This window comes from Rattus norvegicus, chromosome 1, assembly GCF_036323735.1.
Source record: "Rattus norvegicus strain BN/NHsdMcwi chromosome 1, GRCr8, whole genome shotgun sequence".
Lineage (NCBI taxonomy): Eukaryota > Metazoa > Chordata > Mammalia > Rodentia > Muridae > Rattus > Rattus norvegicus.
Genome location: NC_086019.1, coordinates 75,943,692 through 75,970,319, shown reverse-complemented (window position 1 = coordinate 75,970,319; position 26,628 = coordinate 75,943,692). Strand labels below are relative to the sequence as shown.

At 44.8% G+C, this 26,628-nt stretch overlaps 1 protein-coding gene across 1 annotated transcript in view; it reads left to right on the top strand.

The window, feature by feature from the left end:
* Window positions 1-10,423: 10,423 nt before the first annotated feature.
* The window catches only part of Usp29 (ubiquitin specific peptidase 29), a 52,566-nt gene continuing 36,361 nt past the window's right edge, over window positions 10,424-26,628 (top strand). Inside the window, exon 1 of the mRNA NM_001108465.1 lies at window positions 10,424-10,528. The gene's annotated coding sequence lies outside the window, so the exon portion shown is untranslated. The remainder of the gene's footprint in view (window positions 10,529-26,628) is intronic.

Sequence of the window (26,628 nt, the reverse complement as noted above, 5' to 3'; positions counted from 1 at the left end):
TCTCTCTCTCTCTCTCTCTCTCTCTCTCTCGTATAAAAATAAAAAGACCCACACAACATACAAGAGGATAAGGAGGAGAATTTGCAAACAATAAGCAAAGCCCTAAACTTGCTTCCTAACACTGCAGAAATCAGGCAGGTCTGAGAGCCTAGCCAGCCCTCTGGAAGCAGAGTCAAGAGTGTAAGTTCAAGGACATCCTCAGCTTGAGGCCCTTGTGTGTGCCCTTGTGTGTGTGTGTGTGTGTGTGAGAGAGAGAGAGAGAGAGAGAGAGAGAGAGAGAGAGAGAGAGAGAGAGAACATTTCTCTGTATAGCCTTGGCTATCCGGGAACTGCTGAGAGAGGCTCTGTCTTAAAAACAAAAATAACAAGAAAAAGAAGAAAATAAATTTTCTTCACAGAAGTACACAAAAACTGTCCGGGAATACTGCCTATCACCCCAAGGGAAGTGGCACTCACAGGGTGAATATCTACGCTGCCCAGTTGGAGACCACCCCAGTTAACAGACACGGGTTGAGTGGACATCCAAGTCTAGCCACCAGCACATCAATATTTGTGTTTAAAGACATTTTAGGAGTAGGTGTTCCATCTAAGAAAGTGAAACCAGAATGCAGATGAGATACCAGCCCATCCATATCCTCCAAAAGCATTGTTTACAATAGCCAAATTGTACGTTAAAAACAAGCCATCTCAAAATACGCCATGTTGGCCTGTCAGCTGTTTCAGACTGAAGCTTCCCAAGGAACTGTGGCTGCAGGAAGGGCCATTCAGTCTGCCTCTCCCAGGAGCAGCCGCAGACCATAAAGATCCTTCACATACCAAGGCTAACGCAGAGCCTTGATGACCACAGGCGGGTGGCTGGGCTACCCTGAACCTGTGTAAACACCCTGAAGTAACCCTTATCTCCCCCCAGCCTGACAGCACCATATATCTCCTAGCGACAGCCTGGAGTTTACTCCTCTAGTCAGAGACCCATCTGTCTTGTCCCTCCTTCTTAAACATATTGCTCTTTGTCTGAAAAATATAAAGGCTGGCTTTAGACATCACCCTCTCTCTTCTCCATGTAAACTTAATGAAACCTGTAGAGTTTCCTTCCCTTCTCCGTCCCAACCAGCGCAACCTCGGGAGAACTAAGCAGGAAGAATTTTTTGCACTTTTTATTTATTTATTTTTTTAATTTTGTTTACTTACTTAGTGGTGTGTGAACATTCCACAGCATGCACACGGAAGTCAGTAGACAACTTTTGGAAGCCATTTCACTGGTCTTTAGAAAGTTTCTTCACTTCTGTCCTGTACAATCAGTCTAGTTTCCTCAGAAACTATGGGCACCAAAAGTCTCACACACACACACACACACACACACACACACACACACGCACGCACGCACGCACGCACATGCACACACACATGCATGTACACATGCACCACAAATAAATGTAATTTATTTATTAAATAAATAAACTAAGTTGTCTCCAGTTTCTCCACTCTCTCCAGTTTCCAAAGTCTCCCTAAGACATTCTGTGCTTTGACACTGTGGTGACTAAGTTGTCTTGATTTCCCCAAAACATTCCTGATCTTGGTGTTAAAAGTTCTGTATCCACCTCAAACTATAAAAGTAAAAAATAAGAAGTAAAAAATCTCAGAGAAATAAAATAACCAGTCACTTTACTTAATCTTAGCCAGGGTGTACTCATCCCCCACCCCCGCCTGGACCCATCACCCCACAGAGGTTCAGGACATTGCTTAAACACACCCCAGAAGCCCTTGTTCCAAGGGAGACTCTATCCCAAGAAGCCACCATTACAGAAGCATCACCTACAGCATGCCTTTGGGAACTGACATCTTACCTCAACAAGGTTCCTCAGATTGGGCCTGAGCCTGGGTCTTTTATTTAAGCTTTCTTCTGTCTCCAGTTCATATTCTTTCTCTCCCTCTCTCTTCACAACCCTCCTTAATCCTGGTGTGAAATTTCACAGTCTAATTCATTAGGTTTTTTTTTTCCCTTTCATTTTCATGTATGCGCAATGTGCATGCACACAGATAAGCATGTCTTTGTAAGTGTGCAGGTGCGCATGTGTGTAGAATCTACACTCATGTGTGTGCACATATATGTGGATGCCCAACACTGATAACAGCCTCATCTACCTTATTCTCTGAGGCAGGGTCTTTCACCCATGTGACTCACATCACTAGCTAACGGCTCCGAGGTCTGCCTCAGATGGGCTGCCTCACCTACCCTGCTTGTATGTGATTTTAGATTCTGGTGATCAGAAGTCTATTTCTTACGCCTGCACGACAAGGGTTTTAAACTCCGAGCTATCTCCCCACCCCAACACTGTCGTACGGGATTGGCCTCTGATCACCTTTCAGTCTGTCTCCCACTAGGTAAATATCTCAGCAGGCCTTTTCTCTTCTCCACTGCCTACATCCTGCTCCACACATTGCCTTGCCTGACTGAAGACATCAGAATCTACTAGGGGCCACTCTGCATTCAGCCTTCCCTTCCCGTTAAGTGTCAGTGCTATGAAACTGTCAGGAAGGCGTGGCGTCATAGCAGCTGCGATGTCTCTAGGCAGTAGGAACTGGAATTTTCAGCCACCCGATCATCTCATGGGACTCTGTCAGATGCACATTATGTGGTTGACTGGAATAACATCAACACTCAGGACTGTAACTGGACCGTGAGAGAGGCAAGGATCATGGTGGCAAGAATGTGTTTAGAATGTTTTACTACTTTTTAAGATTTTCGTGTGTGTGCCTGTATGTGTGTTGGGACAAGCATGCAATGGTTCACGTTTGAGGGATAGAGGGCAACATGTGGGTTCTCTCTTTTATTTTATTTATTTTTATTTCAAAGCACCAGCTTTGCCTACATGTATGCTGTGTGAGAGTGTCAGGTCCTCTGGAACTGGAGTTAACAGTTTTGAGTTGCCACGTGGGTGCCAGGAATTGAACCCAGGTCTTCTGGAAGAGCAGGCGGTGTTTTAAGTACTGAGCCATCTCTCTAGCCCTGGCTTCTCTCTCTCTACCATGTGGGTTCTGGGGACCCATCTTGGTGGCAGATGCCTTAATCCACTGAGCCACTACACTGGCCCTGATTGTATGAATTTGGCAAAAACCTGAATGGGTGTACTCCTCTAAAATTCAAATAGTAAAAATATGTGCCAGTGCATGCCTTCAGTCTCTGAACTTGAGAGGCACATGGATCCCTGAGAGTTGAAGCCCAGCCCCATGTACATGGGAAGTTCCAGGCCAGCCAGTGGATCCCTCTCTCAGAAATAAGATAGACTTTGGCCACCCTGAGGATCTGAGTACATGTCACCTATGGTATACATGTAAGAACGTGTGTGTGTGTGTGTGTGTGTGTGTGTGTGTGTGTGTGTGTCCAACTGAACCATTTTTCCAGCCCTCAAAAACACCTTAATCCAAAGAACATCACACCCGAGGCTGTATGTGAATTTGGGGGTAAGGAACATCATCCAACTGCCAGAGGCATTTGTTCCCCTTCCTTTTACCTCATGGCCTTCCATCAAGGATCAACACATTCCATAGACTCTACTTCCATACTCTTTAAAGCCTCTCCTTAATTAACACCTTAATCAACCAGGACTTCCAATCAACTGCTGGAGAATGCTACAGTGTTCTATTTGAAGGGCTCCCCATTCCAGTGAAGCCCTATCAATCCCACATAATCAAAGGAACATTTAACTCACAAATCAGACAACGTTGCTTCTCCAGATCATGGGGACATAGAGTTCTTCAATGAGTCCTAAGAACAGGAGCCAGCCGGATTGCTCAGCGACTGCCCTTGCCACCTAGATGGATGCCCTAAGCTCCACCTCTGGGATCGGTGAGACGGAAGGAGAGAGCATTTGCCTAAGAGTTGTCCTCTGGCTTTCACACGCACACTGTGGCACACATGTGTGAGCGCTCACCCATCCAAATTAACAAACATAATTTTTATTCTAAGTGGTGGTGAAGTGCAAACTCCCCAGTGATTTGCATGTTACCTACAGGAAGTAACATGCAAATATCTAGGAAAGTCACATGCAGGCCTTCCTTCTGGTCAGGCTTTAAGGTACAAAAAGAGAAAGACTCGAGCCTGCCAATGCACAAGATCTCAAATCTGAAAGTGGTTGTGACCCGCCTTCTCCAGACACACAATACGTTAAATCTGTGATTCCAGTCTGAGAGTTTATCCAAAGGTCAGGGCAAGATTGAGGTGACAGAGCAATGAGTTAAGACTGCCAGTGCCTTCCACTAAGGCTCCCAGTGTTTTCCTTGTTGTGTAACAGAAACACAACATAAACTCATCAGGAGATTGATGTGTGGAATTCTGACGATCTGCAAATGGAATATTCTTTGATCATAAATAACCTAATTTTTATTTTTTAAATATTATGCATTGAGGTGTTTTGTTTACATGCATGTTTATGCACCATGTGTGTGCCTGATGCCCAAAGAGACCAGAGGACAGTATCAGATCTTCTGGAACTGGAGGTACCTGTGGTAGTAATCCATCGTGAAGATGCTGGGAATCAAACCCAGGACCTCTAGAAGAGCAGCAAGTACTCTTAACCACTGAGACATCTTTCCAGTCCCATTAAAAAAATTTTTTTTTCCAAGACAAGGTTTCTCTGTGTAGCCATGACTGTCCTGGAACTAGGTCTGTAGACCAGGCTGGCTTTGAACTCAGATCACCTGCCTCTGTGCTGCTCAGATTAAAGGCATGCACCACTGCTGCCTGGCATTAAAAAAATAAAATAAAATAATAAATATGTTTAAATATGGATCCAAGATCTTCAAAAGAGTTCTTAAAGCAACAAAAAATAAAATAAAATAAAATAAAATAAAATAAAATAAAATAAAATAAAATAAAATAGCAAATAATGCCAAGCTAGGAGAGGTCTGGTTGATAACTTGCTAGCATTCCCAGGATTATGTAAAAAGAAGTCCTGGGTTCCATCCCCAGCATTACATAAAGGCAGGTATGGTAATGTAGACCTCTGATCCAAGACTGAGGAGATAGAGGCACGGGAAGAATAAGTTTAGGGTGATTGCTACCACACCCAAAGACCCGAGTTTATCCCTAGAACCCACATGGTAGGAGAGACTATACTCCTATCGGTTGTCTTTTACCCTCCACCTATACACAGAAACACAAACACAAATAAAAATACAATTTAAAAACAAACAAGAGCTGAAAAGACTGTTTAGTGGTTAAGAGTGAGTACTGGGGGTGGGCGGTGGATGGGAGGGGCAGGCACGACTTTAGTCCCAGGGCTTGGGGAGCAGAGGCAGGCAGATTTTGAGTTCAAGGCCAGCCTGGACTACAGAGGGAGCTCCAGAACAGTTAGGGATACACAGAGAAATCCTGACTTGAAAAAACAAACAAAAATCATGAGTGCTGCTCTTCCAGAGGACCTGAGTTCAATTCTTAGCATTCAGACCCAATGGCTCACAACCACCTGTAACTCCAGCTCCAGAGGACCCAACAACACACACACACATACACACGCACACACACATACACACGCACACACACACACAAAATAAATAAATAAATAAATAAATAAATAAATAAATAAATAAATAAAGCAGTTTTATTTAATAAATGATAAATAAGTTTATTGAATAAAAAGTAAAATAATTTTTAAAAGAAAAAGAAAAATCCAAATAAACGAAATGATGATTTAGTTATATGGCTAGACAGACAGATGAACGGAGACAGTGGATGGATGGATGATGTTGTTGAAGGGTCCTGAGATGGGGAGTCACCCCCCCTTTGAAAAGAATCCTGTGACCTGATCGGCTCTAAACGGTAGAGGAAAAACTGGTTAGAAGCAGCAAGCACTCTTGTCATTCGCCAAACAGATGGTTAGCATTAAGTATGCTTTTCTCATATTTTGGAAGGGGCTGCCTCCCACATGTCTGCAAGAAAGCAATGTTCTGCCTCCATCACTTGGATGTACATCCTGCCGGCAAGCCAACACCACCCCTAGCTCGCCCCACGGAATTCTGGAGACCCGAGGGTCCACGTGGCCACTCAGCCTCGTGTGAATGTTCTAAACGCTTGCTTCCTCTCACTTGGAAATGTTCCCTCTGTCTGTCCACGTTCAGCGGGGCGAGGATAAGGGAGAGTGGGGGGTGCAGCCTCAACGGGGTGCGAAAATTTAAAAGGTGAAGTGTAAACATGTTAGCAACACAGACAAATAATAGCTAAGCCCAAGGTTTTGTAAATGTCATTTCTAATGTCAGATTTTTTAAACTCTTGGGAAAAATAACCAGAGGTGAGATATTAATGTTTTGGTAGTTTATTTTTGCTGCCCCCCCCCCAGATAAGGTCTCTTTTATCCCAGGCTGGTCTTGAACTACTGATTCTCCTGCCTCCACGGAGAGCTGGACTTACAGGTATTCAACACCAAACCTGGTCCACACCGTGCTGAGACTCTCACCCAGGACTTCGTGTGGATTAGCCAAGGACTCCCCTACTCTCCTAATTAATTCCAGTCCAAATATAAAAACTTAATAATGATAGGAAACGCGGTAGGATGAGGCAAGCCAGGTAGCATGTGTCACAGGCAGTATCTGCTCTATTCCTAGGGAAGATTGTATTGTGCTCATTGTGGGTTTTCTGTGTTGCTTTTAATTCCTGGTGGCAGGGTACCTGCGTGTGTGCCTCCTTGTGGGCATAGTGGAGGCCACAGTTTGTTGTTGGGATGTCTTCTTCCATTGGTTCTCTGAGACCATATTTTTTGAGATAGGGTCAAACCTGAAGTTATTGCAGCAGTCTGGCCAGTGAATGAATGAATCCCTTGGCTCTGCCCGGCTCTACCTCCCAGTCCTTGGGCTACAGGCATAGGCTTCCACGTGCACCGTGTTAATGGTGCTGAGGATTCAGACTCGCGTTCTCATGCTTACACAAGGGCTTCACTCACTGAGTCAGCCTTCTAGTCCTAGGTTGGTTTAAATTTCTTTGAAATACTGTATTTGTGGCATAGGACTGCACTGCAGCTGCTTAACAGGCTGAGACAAGAGGACTGCAAGCTCGAGATTTCCTTGGGGACTTGGGGGTGGGGTGACGAGATGGATCTGGATCAGTGGGTAAAGAGGCCTGCTGCCAAGCCAGCTGCCTGAGTTCAACCCCGGAGACCCGCAGGGTAGAAGGAGAAAAATCAACTTCCAAAAACTGTTCTTTGACCCGGCTAAACAATTCTATGGCATTTGATCACACACACACACACACACACACACACACACACACACACACACACTGATGATGATGATGATGATGATGATGATGATGATGATGACAAAGACGATGATGATGATGATACTAAAAATATAATAAACTAAAAAGACAATCAGCAGGAGGTGGTGATGCGCCCCTTTATTAATCCCAGCACTTGGGAGGCAGAGACAGGCAGATTTCTGAGTTCGAGGCCAGCCTGGTCTACAGAGAAAGTTCCAGGACAGCCAGGGCTACATAGAGAAACCTTGTCATGAAAATGCAAATAAATAAATAAACAACCTAAATAGAGGACAGAGGAAGTTCAAGGACAACCTGGGCAACTAAGTAAGCACTCGAAATAAAAGTAAAACTAGAACTGGAGATGTGGCTCAGCAGTAAAGCATTTGTCTACCGTGCCCAGAAACCTAGGTTTAACCCTCAGTACCATGTAAAAATATTTCCTTAGAGCAACAAGTGTGGTAGACTGTTTGCCTGCCTATCCTGTGTGAGTGCTTGGGTTCTAGCCACACCACTGGAACCCAAAAGGCAAGATTGCACCAGAATAATTCACTTAGAATAATGAGATTGGGGGTTGGGGGTGGGGGACAAAGGCTTCTCTTGCCTGACCACTACTTTCGGCTCTTAGTCCTCATAGCCAACACCCTTGTCCTCTCCACCAATAGATCTGACTTGTACAGCTTTCATGACTTAGTCCTAACCCCACCCCCATCTTGTCCTCTGCATGAGAACTCATCACCAATTAACGACAGAGAACTAGTTTTCTACAAAGCCTGAACCCTATCCTGTCTACCTCCAGCTCTCCACATCTGGATACTTACAGATGCTTTACACTCCAGTTGGCCTCCATGCTGCCGTCAATGGCCTGAGTTGTCACATCTGACTGGGACCTGCTTTCTTTCTCACCTCCTTCCCATTCTCTTCTCAGAGGTTTCCCAGGATGCAGCATCAATCTCTAGCCAGTCCTCTCCCATTCATGCCAAAAGAACTTGATATATGCACCAGGAAGTGCTTGCAAAAACACTCTCTATAACAGTTGCTAATAATTTTATTTTATGTTTTTAATGTAGGTAATATGCAAGATGTGTGTCTGATATGTGTATGTGTGTGCGTGTTTCTGTGTGAGTCAGTAGTCATGTATGCAAGTGCTGGTGCCATGTGTGCCAGTGCCATATGTGTGGAGGTCTGAGAAAAACCTGAGGTATCAGTCCTTGCCTTCTGCCTAGCTCGAGATGGGATATCTTTGTTGCCTGTTACTGCGCATGCCAAGCTTGCTGACCCTCAGTTCAGGCATCTGCCAGTCTCTGGCTTCCCTATCACTGTGGGAGTCTTGAGATTATAGACATGCATCATCTCCAAAGGCAAATCCTTTACCCATGGAGCCATGTCCCTGGCCTATTAGGTACCAAGATGCTTCCAACAATCCCATGATATTTCCTATTAGTTCCTTTAATTTTTTTCTAAAATGAGAATGCAGTCATTGCATAAATGCACTCATTATACCAATTCCCTGTGTAAATGGATTCTTTGATAACATTTTGATCATGCGGTTTGATTACGATGACCTCACATTACCATTTCCTGTCCCTTTTCTCTCTAGTCTCCTTCGTCTTTCTTTGTAACAGAGCACTGTGGTGTGTAATCAGCACTTGGGAGGTGGAGGAAGGAAATCAAGAGTTCAAGGTCAACCTCAGCTACGCAGGGAATTCACCGACGGCCTTGGCTATATGTCACTATCTCAAAAAAAGAGGGGTTGGGGGAAGGAAGGAAGGAAGGAAGGAAGGAAAGAGACAGGAGCCTGGGGAGATGGCTCAGGGAGTAAGGGTGCTTACCACTCAATAAAAGCCCTAGTTTAGATCCAAGGACCCACATTAAAAAAAAAAAAAAAGCAAAACCAAAAAAACAACATAAAAATCCAGGTGTGGTTGTGTGTGTATCCATGAAAGCAGAAATAAGAAAATCTAGGGCTGCTAGGGTGGCTGCTAGCCTAGCTCTAGGTTCCGTGGAAGATACTGTCAAAGGAGAATGTGACAGATAATGACAAAGCAGGACCTCCCACATCCTCTGGCTTTCTCATGTGTGCATGGATGTGTGCGTGTGCAGTGCCCTCGAATACTTCTGCACGCTTTTTATAATATTTTTATTTTTGAGTTTGTAATATAATTCTATCATTTCTCCTCTTCCTTTTTCTCCCTTTGGACCTTTCCCATGAAGTCTCCCTGCACTCCTGAGGTTCATAACCTCTGTTTCTTTCGTTGCGGCTACATTGTATATGTGTGTATATATTTCTAGAAACATAAATACAACTTGTTCAGTCTATAAATGCTACTACTTTATACATTGTCTCCGGGCTGACAAAGTGGTATTGGGTAGACAAGAAGGGTGCTCTTCCTTGGGAAAGACTAGTTCTCCTGCTTTCAGCATTCTGCAGTTGCACATAGTTCTTTGTCTCTGATGTCTTGCAAGCTTTGGCCCCTCCGTGTTAGCATGTCCATTGGAGTCATCGTTGTCCAGGTCTTATTTAGCAGCCATCTTGTTGAGACTTCACGGGAGTAGCCTCTGACATTTCTAGAATTCAAAATCTACAGAAATTTTCCTGCTCTTCTGGAACAGAATCTTTCCTTCCCCCTTTCCCACTATGATCCCTTTAGTTGAGGAATTGATACAATTTTAAAAAGCAGATTGCTTTCATCCCCAGACTACTTTCATATACCTGCATGTGTATGCAAGCACATGTGAGAGAGAGAGAGAGAGAGAGAGAGAGAGAGTGTGTGTGTGAGAGAGAGAGAGAGAGAGAGAGAGAGAGAATACTTATCTACATATGAGAGAAAATATGCAATCTTTGTCTTTGTGAGTCTGGTTTATTCCTAAGCAGTATGGCAACTTACAATTTTCTGTTTCTTTCTTTTAAAATGATTTATTTATTTTAATTTAGTACCTATGGACATTTTGCCTGCATACATGTCTATGTACCATATTCATGCCTGGTACCAGAGGTCAGGAGAGGGTGTTGGGTCCCCTGGAACTTGAGTTACAGATGGTTGTGAGCCGCCAGGTAGATGCCGGGAGCCAAACCAAGGTCCAACGAGTGTCCTTAACCACTGAGCCAGTTCTCCAGCCCCACCCATCCATTTTATCACAAATAACATCATGTCCTTCTCTTTACTTTTACAACAGAAGAGAGCTTCAACTGGATCCTCAGCAGGTGATGCCATCTGGTCCAGGGGCTCTCTTGTCTTGCACTGTGGACATTCAGCACTGGAGAATTCTTTGCTTTGCTTTGTGAGTGTATGGGATTTCTGGGAGGAAGATCCTTTCTTAGGCTATTTAGAATTTTCAGTCTCTACTCACCACATACCAGTAAAGTTGTTATTTTTTGTTATGTTCATTTACTGTGTGTGTGTTTATACCCACATGCATGTAAGACAGGGGACATCAGTCAGTTTTCTTCTTCCCCCATGTGGGTCAAGGTACAGAACTCATCATCAGGCTTGAGAACAAGCCCCTTTATCCACAGAGCCATCCATTTAGCCCACAGATTTCTCTTGTGTGGCAAACCAAACCTGTCTCCAGATATTGCCAGGTGTCTGCACTCTTGCTGGAGATCAAGTTGAAGCTCACATCGGTTCTTGTTGCCTTGCCCTCTCCTGTCTCTTGCCTTCCTCTAAAGTGGATCATGATGGCTTCCCATGAACATTTGCAATATCAAAACTTTAAACTGCTCTAATCTAAAGCTTTAGATCAACAGATACACAAGGGCAAAATAGTATATTGAAGTCCAGTTGTAGAGGCTGGAGAGATAGCTCAGTGGTTAAAACTCTGGCTGCTTTTCCAGAGGACCCAAGTTCAGTTCCCAGGACCAACAATAACCACCTGTAACTCCAGTTCCAGGGAACCCAATGCCCTCTTCCGCCTTCTGCAGGCACCAGGTACTCATATGGTGCACAGACATACATACAGGCAAAACACTCATAGATGTAAATAAAATCTTACACACACACACACACACACACACACACACACACACACACACACACACAATTCTGGGGTCGGGAATTGGGATCAGTCGGTAGATGGCCTGTATAGCATGAAGCCCACAAATCCTATATAATCACTCACAGCAAGCCCTGGGTCCAGTCTCTGTAAAACCAGGCATGGTACCACAAGCCTGTAAGCACTCGGGTGGTAGAAACAGAAGAATTATCCTTGGCTACATAGGGAGTCCCAGGACACCCTGGAAGACAAAAGTCTTCATTGTCTCTAAAAAAGAAAAGAAAAGAAAAGAAAAACAAACAAACAAACAAAGAAAAGGGAAGAACGGAGAAAATTTGTGTTTTGAAGTCTATTTAAAGGGGAAAGGCTAGAGAGATGGCTCACCAGGTAAGAGCAGCTACTGCTCTTGTAGAAGACTCAAGCTTGGTTCCCAATACTCACAATCAGGATGCTCACAACTGGCTGAACTCCAGCTCCAGGGAATCTGACTCCTCTAGCTTCCACAGGCACTGTACTCACATATAGATAGATAGATAGATAGATAGATAGATAGATAGATAGATAGATAGATACATACATACATACATACATACATACATACATACACACACAAGCACACATACAAGCATATACACACATACACATACATACATATACACATACATACATAATACATACGCACACAAATAAAAGTAAAATAAAATATTTAAAGTAATAGGAAAAAGACAGAGGGTCAACAGAATGACTCAGTAATTAAAGGCACCTGCATGCTATCCTAACAACCCAACGGAGTTCCCAGAACTCATGTGAAAAGGCCAAATGTGGTAGCTACTCATGTAGCCCCAGAATTCCTACATGAGGAAGACAGGTGGGAAACCCACCCGGAGGGGCTGCCTACAGCTCAGCGAATGACAACAGAGGTTCCAGCCTCAGGATCGTGGAAGCAGAATCCTGACTCCTGAGAGCTACCCTCTGGCATCACTGGAGCACTGTGGGATATGTTTGCTCATCCTCACAGAAACAAAAATAAATCTCAAAAGAAAGAATAGGAGAATGAAAAGGAAAATCAGATGTTTGCTCGATTTCAAACACACCCCAGAACTTCAAAGACTCATCCTACTGAGGAAAAAAACAAAACAAAACAAAACAAAACAAAAAAAACCCCCAAAAACCACATGACCCGATTGGCTTATCTTCTTGATTGCCAGTCAGGATGATTGATAGGCTTATCATCTCTTCAGCCCTGCTATCTATGACTTCCACCCCCTCAGGGCAAACTTCACAGGCTTCTCCCCTCCCCCACATGTGACTGTTTTATTGTAAAATACCCAACTTTGAACTTTGAAAAACAAGCACTTAAGGATTTATCGGCAGTGACTTTGGGGGTCTACCATCAGAAGGAATCTTCACTCAAACTCTCAAGATAAGAACGCTTTATTCTAACGGCAGCCTGCATGGAATGTGCGTCTCACATCCTGTCTCCACGAGTATCCGAGCTCTTATTTCAAGGCATATATTGATAAACTATTCGCATTCCAGACAAGACCACTCACTAACCTCAGTCTGGAGGAGTAAGAGAGAGAGAGAGAGAGAGAGAGAGAGAGTGTGTGTGTGTGTGTGTGTGTGTGTGTGTGTGTGTGTGAGAATGGGGGGGAGCAGAAGGGGAACGGGAGGAAGAAAAACAATCTTTCTCCTGTTTCTCTTCCACTAGCTACAAGAGGGACGTGCTCTCTGATCTCAAATAGCTCTCAGACAGGGTGTAGAAGCCACCCAGCAGGAAACACAACCGTGAGACAAGGAGAAGTCTGAGTCCCCTCATTCATCAGCCCAGAGTTCCATAACAAAATGGCACAGAGTGGGTGACGTGAACAGCAGAAGCTTTTTTTAACCCCCACTGCCCGCCCAATGCTGGAAGCAGAAATTGGACACTAGAGGTGCCTGTAGACTTCGGTTCCTGGTGAAGACTTTCTTCCAGGCTTACTCACTTGCTGGAAGGAAGAAAATGGAGGGAAGGGGAGAAAGGAGAAAAGGGAATCCAGGAAAGTCCAGAATTGATCTGTGGGGAGAGGGGCTGGAGAGATGGCGGCTCAGTAGCCTCTTGCAGAGGACCTAGGCTCAGTTCCCAGTACCCACATCATAGGACCTAGGCTCAGTTCCCAGTACCCACATCAGGCCCTTCATAACTACCTGGAGCTCCAGGTTCAGGGAATTTAAAAGCCTCTTCTATCTCCAAGGCTATACACACATGCACATTCTGACACACAGACACACACACAGGAAGACAGACAACGGAGAGGAGAGAGAGAATTTAATGTATATAAATCTTTTAAAAAGTATCTTTTCCTGTCCTTAGAAGGAAAGCCCCAGTGGGGCCCACCCTCTGACCTCCTTAAACTTGAGTCCTCAAAAGAACTCTCTCCACAGACATCATTTTGGGGTCCAACCCCCCCATATCCAAATTTTGAGGAAGAGGACAAAACGAACACACTAACAACTTCTGGCAGCATGGAGCCTTCCTCAGGCTGTTCAAGCTTTCTGCCACCAGAGAACGTGGGATGACAGACTACAGCCATTCCACAGACACAGGGCCAGCCACACCACTGGACTAGAGTCTGCCTCCCTACTCACACACACTCACACTCCCTCTCTCCCTCTGAAATCCACAGCTCTGTTACATGACCGACACACAACCTGCAGAAGACCTGGGGAGGAGGCGCCATCCCTACCCCTATCTGAACAGAGGAAGGGAGACCCCCAACAGCTGGGTTGAATCGCTTGCCAACGTCAAAGAACAAGACTTACTGAAGAATTTCTCCCTCATGGTGACTGAGTGACTGGAGACTAAGGCCATCTGGGAGAGGCTGCTGGCAGAGCTGTCCTTATAGGCTGCAGGAATCTAGATTTAAATATATATGCATATGTGCTTGTATGTGTATGTATATGTACGTGTATGTGTCATTGTGTATATGCATATTTGCATGTGTATGTACTTTTATGTGTATATGTGAGTACTTGTGTGTCTACATGGATATTTATGTGTGTATATGTGTGTATGTACTTATGTATATATATGTATACATGTATCTATATGTGTATATGTGTGAGTTTACATATATATTTACATGTGTGTATGTGTGTATTTATGTATGTATATATGTGTATATGTGCCTGTATGTGTATGGATGTATATATGCATATATATATGTGTATGTATACATACGCATCTGGATATATGAGTATAAACCTGGGTTTACATCTATCTATATATATGTATATGCATACGTATATGTATCTGTACATGTGCTTGTTTATGCTTGGGTGTATGTGTATGTATATTTATGTGTGTATGTGTATGTGTACACATGTGCATATGTGTATGTGTATGTTTGTGCATCAGTATATGTGTATATATATATGTAGGTATATGTATGTGTATATGTGTTGTGTGACACTGTTCCTGGGGAGCTGTGACAAATGTCTGCTTACCACAGATAGGGAGCCAAGGTCAGAACAAATTAGGGTTACCACCAAAGTCCCCTTTGGTGGATCAGTGAGTTACATTGGGGCTACTCACAGGAGTGTGTGTGAGGAGTTAGTTATAGAAGCAGAATTGACTCAAAGACCGCTTCATCCTCTAAACCCACTCCAGGGTGATGTCGGCTCACCGAAGCTGGGAGTCTGGCGCTCACCGCACAGCCTGAGGGCAGCTCCGCCGATTAGGCAGTGTCCTTTCTGGGTAGCTCCACTAGTCTCTGCTTCCTCAGGCAGCTCAGCTGGCCTGAGAGTGTCTCTCTTCAGTCCTTACTGCTCATACATGCTTGGGGGGGGGCGGGGTCTAGTGAATCGTAGACATTTTCAGTGACTTCTTAACGCCCTTTTGTTGCTTCTTTCCTGGGCTGAACAAGCTTCCCACAAGGTAGAATTTTTTCCTTCCCCTTGAACATTTGATGTCTTAAGGTATTTCCGTCCAAGATGGAAGGTTTTCTCCTTGGAGGGAACTCCTACACAATACTGTGTGTATATGTGTTTGTGTGTGTTTGTGTGTGTGTGTGTGTGTGTGTGTGTGTGTGTGTATGCGTGCGCATAATATGAGGAGAACATAGTACTGGCTGAAGAGGGCTAAGGCAGGCAGGAAGGGTAACCGGAGAGTGAGTACAAGCCAAGTACAAAGACATATGTATTAAAATGCTGTAATGAAATCTATCGTTTTGTTGTTCACAAACTTAAAAATAACAATAAAAAAAAGAAGGCCCCGGAGCCGTTCTTGATACCGAATCCTGTGGACCTTGGATTTCGTGTTTATTTGCTTCCGTCGTGTCTCAGTAAAATACGTCCCGTTCCTCTAATTGTAGTTGAAGCCCCAGCGTTCTCTGCCCACAGAACGTCAGCGGGAGACTCCATCTCTGACTTCAGGCAAACCTGTGCCTATGTCCTAAACCCACCGTGGTGGGTGGGATCTTTTGCTGCAGGAAAGCTGGCAGGCAGCCGGGGTGTCTCAGGCAATCTTCTCCCTGGGCCCAGCTCCCTCCCCTCCTTTCCGTCAAAGGGGCTTCTCAGACTTTGCTCTATGAAGGTGGGAGCTGCTGCCTTCACGGGTGACCAACTTTACCCGTGACCGCGATGATCGATCAACAGCTTTCCTGTCACCAACAGGTCTGCAGCTGCTGCCGCTGGGCAGGGCGGTCAGCTCTGTCCCCTGCTGCCTGCTTGCCAGCAGAGGCCCCAGGCGGGTCAGGAGCAGTTTGACATACCGCAGCGGCCAACACAGCTGTTGAGGGGGGATTAGCTGTAGGGAAAACTGATCCAGTGACAAATGGTTTAGGTATGTCCGCCCCTGGGAAACGTGATCTCCACGGTTTGCACTATAGAAACTTGTTTGTTTCAAAAGATGAGGAACATGTTTGTTGTCTGTGTCTCCAGAGAAATCACAACGTTGACAGCTCTGGATATACCCAAAGAGACGGAGTACAAAAAAACCAATTACACGTAGGCTGCGCTCATAATCAACAAATGCTGGTTTGGGAATTGCTGTGTGAAGATTCCTCTCGGCAGCCTGCTCAGAATGTACGTCTGGTGACTTCTGAGCTGTCACAGTCATCACCCACAATTACTATGTAATAAAAACACTTCCCCAAAGGAAGATATATCCACAAGCACTACTCCTCGCGGGAGGAAGCCTGCAGCCGCAGGAGCCCGAGATGTAATCACAAGTTTATCAATATTTCATTTTCTTTGCACGAAGCTGATAAGCATTCATAGCCCCGGGTGTGATGGGAATGTATCGAGATTTACATCTTTCAACTTTCTTTCTAGAAGACAGTGAGGGGTTTATAATCAGGGAATATGGCCCAGCAAGATGGCTCCGAAGTAAAAATGCTTGCCGTGCAAGCCTATGACCTGAGTTTGATCCCCGAGGTCCACAGTAGGAGAGAACTGACTCCTCAAAATTTCGAGGCCCTTTGTGGCCTTCCACCGGAATGTGGTGGACTTACCAGGGCTACACTCTTAGAGAAACCTGGCCCCTCCTCTCCCAGCAACTATTAATTACCAATAACTCTTCAGTCACGGGTGGGACTCCATGCCTATCTCCCCTCTCTCAGAATATCTGGGCAGTGCAAAATGGACTTGATAGACTTTAAAAGAACAAAAAGACATAAAGTTGGGTGGCCAGGGAAGGAGGCTGAATCTGGGAGGAGTTAGAGGTGAAGGCGATATGATCAAAACATGTTGTACAACCCCCCCTCCCCCAAGGATAGGAAGAATATATATTAAAGACAAAACAAAAGTGTCCTCTGATCTCTTCATGAATGCCATGGAACATGTGCATTCACAGACAGACGGACAGACACGAACACACACACACACACACACACACACACAGTACATAAACATACAAAAACAGAATCAATAAATAAAAAGCAAAATAGAGCTGGAAAAGTGGCTCGGCAGTAAAAGCCACCACGCCTGATGATCTGAATTATATCTCCAGGACTTTTATGGTGAGCAGAAAGAGGGAATTTACTCTGAAGAATCCTCTGACCACTGTGCAGTCACCACAGTGACTCAGTAGCTGAGAGCATTGGCTGCTCTTCCAGAGAACCCGGGCCCACTTTCCCAGCACCGGCTACTTGTCACTTCAGTCCAAGGGACCCTCTTCCAACCTCTATGAGCACCAGGCACATGCGTGGCACACAGACACACATGGCGACAGGTCACCCATCCACACATAAAATGAAAAAAATTTAATTTTAATTAAAAAAAATAGAACAAGGTGGTTGTGTCCATGGTTTAGAAAGATGACTTTGGTCTTGATGTGTGAGGTGGAGGACGTTGCCATTGAAGTCTGAGGACTGAATAGCCAACTGCATCTTCCTCATAGACGGTGATAAGCTGTGTGTCTTAATAACAGTGATCTAAACCATCGTGAACCCCACATTGATTTTATTCTCTCTCTTCTCTCTCTCTCTCTTCTCTCTCTCTCTCTTCTCTCTCTCTCTCTCATGTGTGTGTGTGTGTGTGTGTGTGTGTGTGTGTGTGTGTGTGTGTGCAGGGATAAACAGGGTCACTGTCACTGAACCCGAAACTTGTCAATTTGGCTAGGCCTGATGAGACAGCGGGCCTCAAGGACAGGACCCAATTTTATTCACAAATATAACATCCATCCCTTAAAGATAAAAAGCTCTTATATAGAGTTGGTGTTTGAACCCAGGCAGTTCACATTCAGAAAGTAGTCATCACTGCTAATGACTGGAGCCTATTTTTTGTTTTTGTTTTTGTTTTTGTTTTGTTTTGTTTTGTTTTTTGTATCAGACACTATGGCTACACTCTGAGCGTCTGGCTACTGCTCATTCATTAGCCTCTGATCTAGTTCTGGGACCCTTCGAGGCCAAGAGCTGCACTGGATGTTTAGAGTTCAAAGAAACGGAGGGCTGGAGCAACAGCTCATTCAGTAGGTAAGGTACCTGCTGTCCAAGTATGAGGATCTGAGTTTGGATCCTCAAAACTGAGTTTGGATCCTCAAAACTCACATACAAGTCTGGCATGGTGGCTCTTGCCTAGAACCCCAGCACTGAGGGGACAGAGACAGGCTCGATGGCCTGATACTCAATGGCTGGCCAGCTTAGTCAAATCCATCAGCCTCGGTGAAAGGCACCACCTCCAAAAATAAAAGTAGTACAAAGAAGGAAGAAAGGAGGGAGAATAAAGAAAGAAAGAGAGAGAGAGAAAGAGAGAGAGAGAGAGAGAGAGAGAAAGGGAGGGAGGGAGGAAGGAAGGAAGGAAGGAAGGAAGGAAGGAAGGAAGGAAGGAAGAAAACTATTCAGGCTGGTAAGGTGGATAAGTGGTAAAGGCACTAGAGAGAACCAACTGCTACAAGTTGTCCTCTGACACCTGCATACACACACCCTCCCCATACACACACTAAATAAATCAACGTAAAAATAAATAAATAAATAAATAAATAAATAAATAAATAAATAAATAAATAAATAAATAAATATGGTTCCTAGCTAACAAGCCATTGGCAGTTGATGACTGCTAAGGGAGAGAAAGTCAGTTTTTTCGGGGATGTGAACCTCTGAGAGACTGCACGGGCTCCAGTAGATTGTTTTACATCCACGCTCTTTCAGGCAATGCTACACAAACTCCGTGTGTTTAAATGAAAAAGAAAACATTTGAAACTGGGAAGGAAAAGTAGAAGTGGGGTAGGACCCCAGGGTCAATCCTCAGCACCGTGAAAACTAGGACACCTATAATCTCAATACTGGGGAAACAGTGACAAAAAGATTCAGAGTTCAAGGTCATCGTTGGTCTACATAGTGGGGTCTCTGGGCAGTCTACGTTCAGGGATCAAACTCAGGTCCTACACATGCAAGGCAAATGCTCTACTGACGGGGGCATCTCTCCAGCCCTGAAAAAAACTAGTGTTTTAAAATCTGTGCCTCAGTTTCCCAACCTGGAAAAAGGCATAGTAATGGTTCCAGATCTCTTAGAGCTGGAGTTTCAGGTTCTTTTGAACCGTTGACCTGAATGCTGGGAACTACACTTGGGTTTTCTGTGAGAGTAGCAAGCACCCTTAGCCACGGAGCCATAACTCCAGCTCTCGATTTTCGGTTTTAACTTGACATAGGAAATAATAAATTTCAAGTCATGACTCCTGCCTGGTGTTTTCTGAACTCAGGATGGTGAAGCAGAAAAGGTGATTACAGGCTCAGGGGCAGTTTGGATTATGCAGCTCAGGACAGTCTACAAAATGAGATCATATCTCAAGAAAAAAAAAGTTAGATTAAAAAAAAATAGGTATCAGCCAATTGGTGGTGGTGTAAACCTTTAGTCCCAGCACTCGGGAGGCATAGGGAGGTGGCTCTCTAAGTTCCAGGCCAGCCCCGTCTCCAGAGTAAGTTTCCCAGCAGCCAGGACTACAGAGAAACCCTGTCTCAACACAACACCACAAAAGAGAGCAGGTTTCTCCACATTTCCATATGTGGGTCATTGTTTGCTGCTCATGATTCTCCACACAGTCCCCAGTCCCTTCTCACCCCTCCTGGCGGTCTCTTTCCTCCCTCCATTGTCCCGTCTGTTCTCATGTCATAAATATGATGAGATTTAGATTCCACATCTGAGACAGAATATATAATACCTGTCTTTCTGACTGGGGCCTATTTGTTTAACATAATGATCTCCATCTATTTTCCTGCAAATGACATAATTTTGTATGGCTTTATGCTCGAATAATGTGCCACAGCAGGGGGGCTGGGGAGAGCAGGGGAGCGGGGTGCAGGCACACGCTGCCGAGTGTTACGCTCTCTCTACCCTTTCATCTGTTGATGGGCATCCAAATTAGTCTTGTAATTTGGTTATTTGTGAATAATGTTGCTATAAACATGGACGACCAGCCCTCTCATTTTGCCTTAATCATGTCCATCATGACTCTATTTCAGGGCTGCCAAGATGGCTCAGCGGGCAAGCAAGCCTCTTGCTGCCAAGTTTGATGACCCAAGTTCAGCGACCTAGGACCCATATGTTAGGAGAGGGCTAACCCCTGTAAGCTGACTTCTGACCTCCACATTCACACTGTGTCATTCATGAAGCAATACACACACACACACACACACACACACACACACACACAAATAGATAAATAAATAAATGTATGTTTGTTTGTTTTAAAGACCCTGTCTCCAGGGTTGGAGACACAGAATGTCTGGAATCCACCAGTAAGGGAGGCCCTAGGCTCTGTCTCCTGCATAGCAAAAATAAAAGGACGGCTGTTTATAGCTGCGCGTGACAACAATGGTGGTCATGCCTGTCATTCCAACCCTCAGGAGTTTGAAGCAAGAGAATTGCTGTGATGTCAAGGCCATACCAGACTACATAACAAGATCCTGTCTTGAGAAGAAATGTGGGCCAAAAAGATAGGCACTTGCGGGGCTGGGGATTTAGCTCAGTGGTAGAGTGCTTACCTAGGAAGCGCAAGGCCCTGGGTTCGGTCCCCAGCTCCGAAAAAAAAGAACCAAAAAAAAAAAAAAAAAAAAAGATAGGCACTTGCACTAAGCTTCCTGAGTTCGACCCCCGGCACCCATGTGTGGAAGAAAAGAACCACTCCCTCAAACTGTCCTCTGACTTTCGAATGTGCACCAAGGCACGTATGGGCTCCAGCATTTTCATATACACAAATAAATAAATGTGGACGTTTTTAACTGATTAAGTGAATAAATACCCCCCTTCCAAAGCACCAGGAGGCACAGGCATTGGGTCTTCAGTATGTGAGATTCTGAAACACTCACCTGGGCTTTAGTAACCCCAGAGTCAGGGGAAGGCTGAGAAGCTGGGAACGAACGGAGCATGTAGCTTGATAAAGGCAGGGTTTAGAGGTATACCCAAGGCCTTAGCAGCTTGGACTTTATTCTGAGTGTGGAAGGGAGCCCCAGTTGACAACAAGCAGTTCAGACTTATGTCAAAGCAAGGTAGCTCTGGTTGTCATTGTCACTGAGTGTCACTAGAGACCCATGGAGATTGTATGGCATTCCAAACCACGTATAAACGGCAGACAGCTTGAGTCAGGAAGGTGGAGGACCTGGGTAGAGGGAAAAGAGGTTTACACTCAAGTCTGCAAGTGTGGAAACCTTTACTATGGTCTCCCCAAGAAAAGCAGACACATCACACAAGAGATTAGATCCCGTGGCTCCCCCCTTTCTCCCAACACCGGCTCCTCTCCCGCCAGAAAGGGACAGAATTTTCAGCCATGAAGTTCTTTGCTTCTCTGTCTCTGCCCATCCATTCTGTGACTGAAGAATGATCGCGGGCTCCCTCTACTGGCAGCTTGCTCCACAGTGTAACAACTTTAAGCTCATAGCTCGCTCTGCAGCAGCTCCAATCCTCCCCACCCCCTTCCGTTTTTCCTTCCATCAAGGCTGTCTATATTGAAGGCCTACTATATGCCACACGTTGTTTAGCTGAGTAAGATAGCCTCCGTATGCACATAGAAATTCACTTGTAAGTGTAAGCAAGGTAACTGTGGGGCGGAACTTAGAGGTACCCTATACAAAAAATGAAACATGGGTTCAGGCACAGTCTAGTAATTTAAGGAAAATGGGATGGGAACATGACTGGTATGAAATAGACATGGTAGGCTCTAAGAGCACAACATTTTTTTTCTTAAAAAATACAGTGTGTGTGTGTGTGTGTGTGTGTGTGTGTGTGTGTGTGTCCACACATAATATATACCTGTGGAACTCAAGGGACAACTTGGAGAAGTCAGTTCTCTTCTTCCACTCTGTGGGTTCTGGGGATTGAACTCTGGCTGCCGGGCTTGGTGGCACGTGCTTTTATGTGCTGAGCCCTCTTACTGGCCCCAGGCACATGCTACTGCGGTGTAACCTGGGATTTAGCAAGCAGCAGCTTCCATGGTGATTCTGGGTGGGGACAGGTTAGAGGCTACCATAACAAACCAGGCTGCAGCCATGTGCTAGACATCTTTATTTGGGTTCTTCCAACGCCTCACAGACCTTGAGCCTTTTTCCATATAGATGAGAAGTTCAGAGGGACACAAGCCACTGGTCAATGGACCCTTGTTTTAGTACTCCCAAACCTTTGCAGAATCGCCACTGTGAATCCAAGCTGCTGGCAGTTTGAGCCTACACACACACACACACACACACACACACACACACACACAAACACACAAACACACACATACACAGAGAGAGACACACACAGACAGACAGACAGACACACACACAGACACACACACAAACACACACATACACAGAGAGAGAGACATACACACACAGACAGACAGACACACACAGACACACACACAAACACACACATACACAGAGAGACAGACAGACACACAGACACACACACACACACATACACACAGAGAGAGACAGACACACATACACACACACAGACACATACACACACATACACACAGAGAGAGACAGACACACATACACACACACACACACACACACGTGTGCCTGAGTCCAGAACCTATAATACTCTAGGTTCTGCCTCTCTCCCTGGTCTTGTGGCAGCCACCTCCTCTTCTCTATCTGCTGTGGTTTCCATAGAAACAGATATGGCCAGATGAGAGATCAGTAGGAGACAGAGCCTGAAACTCCAGCCCTTAGACTTTTATGTAATTAAAATGCATCACCAGACAAGGCCTCTGCAGAAGGCAGGGAGGAGAGTACAGGTCTGTGTGGGTCTCTGCCATCCCAGGCAGAAGCTGTCCCAAAGAACCAGCAACATAAATGCTATTTGTTCTTCTTTTTATTTATTCACAAGTAAGCCATTTATCTGTCCTCCATACTCAAAGACTATGAGCGACTAACAAACTAAGTCAGTTCTTGTTACTGAGACGGGATCTTGCTTTACAGTCCAGACTGACCTCAAATGCATGACGATCTTCCTGCTCCGGCTTTTTCCATGTTCTAGGATTACAGTAATGCGCCACTGTACCTGGTGTAGATAGTGATATTAGTGTATATTATAAATATGTATATGTTTAATGCAAGCATATAGAAGTCAGAAGGCAACTTGTTTGAGCCAGTTTTCTCCTTCTACCATGTGGGTTATAGCGATCAAACTCAGTCCTTCAGCCTTGGTGGCAAATACCTTCGGTAGCCAAGCCATCACTCTGGCCTGGTTAAATTAACATAATAATTTTGCATTTATTCTTTGCTGCTGATACTGTCACAGGAGCACAATACAGATGAAAGGAAATTGCATAATGCTTCAATAAAGATGCTTGCTTCTCCGTCGAGGCGGCCACACAAAACCACACGTGAGAATCAATAATACTGTGGAAACAGGCATGAAGACCTGGGTTCAATCCTAACACTACACAAACCATGAACGGTAGCATGCACCTGTGACCTGAACACCAGCCAAGCAGAAGCAGGTGATCAGGAGTTCACAGTCATCTTCAGCCATATAGCATATCGGAAGCCAGCCTGAGCTACTTGAGAGTTTCCCAAAAGAAAGAAAGAAAGAAAGAAAAATGAGGAGAGGGGGCAAGATGGCTCCCTTGATGAGGGCACCACCGAACCTGCTGACCTGAGTAAGATCTTAGGACCCACATGGTGGAAGGGGAAAACTAACACCTAGAAGCTGTCCTGTGTCTTCCGTGCCTATGCCATGGCGTTTGCAAGCATGCACACATACATGCACACACATAAATATTGAAAATGTCTTTATGGACATGCTGGGTTTTCTAAATTGTATAATGTGCATGCGCCTCTCGGGGAATCATGCACATCTGAGGTGAAGATGTTTGCTTTGTTCTTCCATACTTCTGAGAACACAGGGGCAAGTTCCTTACCCAGTAAGCTACACCAGCCTGGATTTCTCTTCCCGCTTCATGGGGACTCTGGGTGTAGATGAAGAAGCCTCCTTCTGCTTGAATTCTGAATTCTGGACCTCCACTTTCCGCGCCTTACCCAGCCACCTCTCTTTGATGCTGTGCCCTGCACATGCACACCCTCTCTCTTCCCCAGACCATTTACCTGTCAAGCCGTAGAGTCCATCTCCACAGATGCAACAAGATTTGCATGGAAAACAAATTCAGAAGCTTGGTATGGTAGTATACACCTTTAGCCCCAACACTTGGGAGGCAGAAACAAGCAGATCTCTGTGAGTTCAAAGCCAGCCTGGTCTACATAACAAGTTCAAGACCAGTTAGGACTACACAGTGAGACCCTGTCTCAAAACAAAATTAGAAACAAAATGTCATCCTGAATGAAAAGACATAGGTACTTTTGAAGGGTCAGAACTTCCTACAACAGTGTAATTACTACTACATAGGATTTACATGGTATTAGGTACTAGAGTTAATCTAAAGTTGACTAAAATGTATATGTGAGGTTGAAGAGACGTCTTGGTAAGTCAAGGCACTTGCTTCCAAGCCTGATGAACTGAGTTCCTTCCCCAGGGCTCATGAGGTGGAAGAAGAGACTCCTGAATATCATCCTTTGACCACAAGTGTGCCATTGCACATGTGCATCCGCAACAGACACCATACATACACATGAAATAAATACTGTAAGAGATAATCCATACGGGTAATATATGCAAATACTGCCCTTTTCTATAAAGGGCCTGAGTATGTGTGGGTTGTAGCATACTCAGGAGTTTTAGAACAGATCCACTGTGGATACTGAATCATGACTGTGTACATAAAATATCGACTGTGTGCCGGACATTGGAATAAGCTAGGAATGCAGGGAGAGCCAGAGAAAATCTTCATCCTGGCGCCATCACTTTATTCTGCAGTAAGCAGAAAGTAATAAGAGAGCGAGACAAAGATAAAGGCACAAGAGAGACACAGAGACACAGAGACACAGAGACAGAGACAGACAGACACAGAAACAGAGAGACAGACAAAAAGAGACAGAGAGACACATGACATATAGAGAGACAGAGAGAGACAGAAAGAGATGTAGAGACACACAACACACAGACAGAGAGACAGAGACACAGGACACACACACACACAGAGAGAGAGAGAGAGAGAGAGAGAGAGAGAGAGAGAGAGAGAGAGAGGGAGCGCTCTTCAGGATAATTTTTGTAGCAAAAAAAATTAATAAATCAGGATTGTAGAAAGGAGGTAAAGGTGTGGTAGTATGGGCATTTTGCCTTCTCTGGTCTGGAGAACAACCTGGGGGTCTGTACTTGCAATTGTAGTGAGCTGTCGGTCTTCTCATTCTTCTGTGAAGGATGATCTTGGCTGTCAATTTGACTGGATCTGTGTCAGGTGAGAGGTAAGGTGCTAGGCACACTGTGGGAGCTCGTCTTGATCAGGCTACTTGAATTAGGAAGGTCCATCACCTTGGCGTGATGGCCAGCTATGAGGAGGTCCCAGGGACAAGCTTGGTTTTCTGCCTCTCTGTCCTCAAGTCTTGCTGTTGAGTTTATCTATCTTGTTGGCACGTTTGTCTAGCCTTTCTTCTAGTCTATCTGCCCAACCACTGCTGTCACTACATCCAATCCTTCGTAGATATCAGCTCCTTTGTCTTTCCAACGTGGACTGAAGACCAGTTGCTCTTCAGAACTGTCTAGGCCAGGATTAGCCCTGAAGAGGCATCTAGCCTTACGGACTGCAAAGCTACTGGTCACTCAGTCTCTCCATTATGCGGACTGCCACTGTAGAAACCCAGGTTGTATTGTGCAAACTAACCAGATAAAATCTCTCCTAATACATTTTGTTTTGTTTTGTTGAGATGGGGTTTCCCTGGCTACCCTAGATTCGTGTTGTAGACCAGGCTGGTCCCAAACTCACACAGATTTACCTGCCTCTGCCTCCCAAGAGCTGGGATTAAAGGCATGTGCCACTATCCCTGGCCTAGTACAGTTTTTCTATGAGCTCTCTTCCTCTACTGAATCCTGACTGGTAAACCTCCTCCCGTTCTGGTATCTATGCAGTCTGAAAAACATTACTTTCAAAACTCTGCCCACACCATGACAGGTATGGGGTTAAGCAATTTCCAAGTAGCACCTATTATAATTCTTATCATAGGTCTGGAAAGATAGCTCAGTGGTTAAGAGCACTGACTGCTCTTCCAGAAGTCCTGAGTTCAAATCCCAGCAACCACATGGTGGCTCACAGCCATCTGTAATGAGATATGAAGCTTTCTTCTGAAAAGAAGAAAGCTTATGTCTGAAGACAGCTACAGTGTATTTATATAGAATAAATAAATAAACCTTAAAAAATCTGTAATCTATTAACACTGGAAAACAAAAGAAATGGATGCATTTCAAAAAAAAAAAAACCCCAATCCTTATCATAATCCTTCCATAATACACAGTCTCATGGAAAAACTAGGGATTGTTGACCCCTCGATCTTGTGTTTTTGTCTAATATTCTCCACACCAAAATACTACTG